Source organism: Dendroctonus ponderosae, unplaced genomic scaffold, assembly GCF_020466585.1.
Source record: "Dendroctonus ponderosae isolate FM_Combo_2020 unplaced genomic scaffold, Dpon_F_20191213v2 Dpon_F_20191213_4, whole genome shotgun sequence".
NCBI classification, from domain to species: Eukaryota; Metazoa; Arthropoda; class Insecta; order Coleoptera; family Curculionidae; genus Dendroctonus; species Dendroctonus ponderosae.
In genome coordinates, this window is record NW_026018611.1 from 11,821,649 (window position 1) to 11,824,697 (window position 3,049).

Consider the following 3,049-nt stretch of genomic DNA (forward strand, 5'->3'; position numbering starts at 1 on the left):
GGTGTGCTGTTTTATTTTATTTTATTTTATTTGCTGTAGGTGTGGGGTGCAATAAAATATGCGGCTTACAAGAATGTAGTAATAGCGCAGTTCACTTGAAGGGAAAGTTTATGAATTACGTTCAAAAATTGCACAAAACCCAAACGGACAATACTTTGAATATTTAAAGCGCTAAAGATGGTAACTTTATGATTTTAAGTTAAAAATTTGAGTACCTGAACTCCAAATCTTGTCAGCATACCGGAATTAATTGAAAATTAGGAGCGTACTTACAAGTTTTGATAAACAATTATATGATTCTGATATTGTGAAACCACACACTATGTGTGAAAAAAATACATTGATTGCCCATTACTGGCGGCCCGTAGAATTCATAAAGTTGATGCTGGTGGGCCGAGAACAAAATATTTCATCCCAGATCTGATACTACAATCTTGTAGAGTCAAAATTTGTTCAATAATCTGGCAATAATTTCAAAATCTTAAAAAAAAATTTTTTGATCAAAAGTTATTCTTCCGAGCTCATTCCGGGTTTCTTTTAATATTTTCGAAAATATGTAGTAGAAAATTTCCCTCTTTCAAAACAAACTTTCAAGATTTTGTTAAGCACCGAAATGTGCAACTTTGTTCCAATTTCACTGACTTAGTATGTCTTATAGTTTTTGAGATCCCAATGTTAACACCTCAAATTTGTAACATTCGGTAAACTTTCCAATTATTACATTTTTAGTATTTTTAAAATATTTGTGTCCCTTTTCTATTAAAAAAAAAACTAATACTGAAGTTCTTCATCATAATAGATAAGTTTACTTTCATGTAGTGAATTTCAAGTAATCTTTTTATTCAATTTGTCTCTGTAACAGTTGCAATTATGAACAAACTATAAAAGTGACCAAACGCAAAAGAGCTTTTCTTATTGCAAAAGTCACTCATCTACACATTGTCGCAACGATTAACCAATGCAGTAAATGTTTCTTTCTTTTTATTGTTGAACTATTTAATAAACACTTTATGCAAAGAAATTGCTTTGTTTCAATTGAGATCCCAATGTTAATCTTTTGTAAATGTAAGATATTTGCTTCCTGATGTTTAAAAGTAGTGGAAGTCTTTTTGAAGTTATTAAGGCTATAAATTTTTGTTAATCACGATTTAAAAAGTTTACATTATAAAGTTAAATCAATTTAATATATGAAAAAACACAAAATTAGTGTAATAACAAGTAACCAGATTTTTTTAAATTTTCGAATGGAAACCTTTAATGTATCTACATATTAAATAAAATACACTTCAAAACTTTCAAAGAAAACGGCTCATATAAAATATTATTCTACAAATATTTTTAGTTTTCACGCAAAGAGCAATAACCCGAAATCACTTGGGATTTTCAAAAACGCTGGTAGTTTTGGCCCATTATGAGAGAACCAGCTGAGCAAGAAAGCTCGTTGTCATCAGGGATAAGCTTTAAAATGCGCCTTTTGTTTTATGTAAAACATCATTTGTAAAAAATTTCAAGTTTTTCTATAAGTAAATTCCCTCACTCTTCAATCACTTTAACAAATTCAATTGTAAAATGCAGAATTTGGAAGCGTTTTTTAAAATATTGCGAAAGATGGATGCGAGAGTTCGTGTCAAAAGCCAGTTAATTATTCCGTCGCTTTCAATAATGCGAGTAGAGGAAAAGATTCATAAATCCTGATTTGACTTGAATGTGAATTTGGCTTTTAGGCACAACATGTCAAGCTGTAGAAACTCATACGCCATAAAAAAATAAAAAAAAACACACAGTTTAATAAAAATGGAGCATAAGTCTGGTGTGAGAGCTCGTGTGAAAATCAAATTCCATCGCTCTTAATAGTGCAATCAAAGTGAATCATTCACAAATCATGGCATGGTTTGTGAATGCTTGCTTTACTTTGATTTTGGTGGATCTGCTAACAACTCTCACAACAGATCAAGCTAAAAAGATTTTCAAGTTTCATGCAAATTGAGCAAAAGATTGAGCGGGAGCGGGTATTTAATTCAGCATACAAAAGTCGCAGCATGAACGGCAATGTTTGTTTATCTTTGGCCGAGAAAGCAACTTTGTTTACGCTAAATATCCAAACCAGTTCGATCGCGGGCTGGAAATTTCTAGAAAATCGCCAATAGGAAAAAAACTATATCGAAATCGAACAGCATAGCAATAGAATTAGTCATCCGAAGGGCCACAGCAAACGATTATATAATTATGTAAGTTCTGTAGCTCGGTGCGTTTTTAATGTTATAAACACCCTAATATCGCATGAGTTTTTTCTTAAAGCCTGGACATTTAATTCAGTCTATTATGTGCAACGGACGAAACCGGTCGTAGGTTCTTTGTTCACAAACGGGATAAATGTACCAACTTAGTGCCATTTATAGTGTGTGCTTTTTGCGGATTAATGGATAGACAATCGAGGATGCGAGCCAGTTTGCAGAAAGCAGGTAAGAAGGAATCTACAAACCTTTAACTTAAATTGAGTTTAGTTTTTCGAGAAATAATTAAAGTTTTATTCAGTTCTCTATTTTTCTTCTTTTCAATCAAATAACTGGGTTTTAGACTAAGTTTATCTGATACTACAGATTTTTTCCTTCTTTTCAGGTGGCACAATGCAGCTTCCGGTAAGTTTATTATTACTTTGTCGTTGGCGAACACCATGTTTAAACGTTGCGTGTGATCCTAGCCCAACCATTCAAATTTTGCGCTGTTTTTCAAAATTTAAAAATTTAAACACCTTATTTTTTGCTAAACGATTCGTGTTAGGTATTTTCAGGGGCTGGGATCCGTCCGAAGAATTGCATTTTTTACTGTTTATTGCATTATTGGAGGATAGCACGTTCAACGTTGCGGGTGATCTTGGCCAAACCATTTCGATTTCGGGCTGTTTGTTCCAAATTTAAAACTTTTTACAAATTTCTTTTTGCTAAATGATTTGTAGTAGGGATTTTTAGGGGCTGGGATCCGTCTGAATAATTGCGTTTTTTATTGGAGGATAGCACATTAAAAAGTTGCGTGTGATCCTGGCCAAACT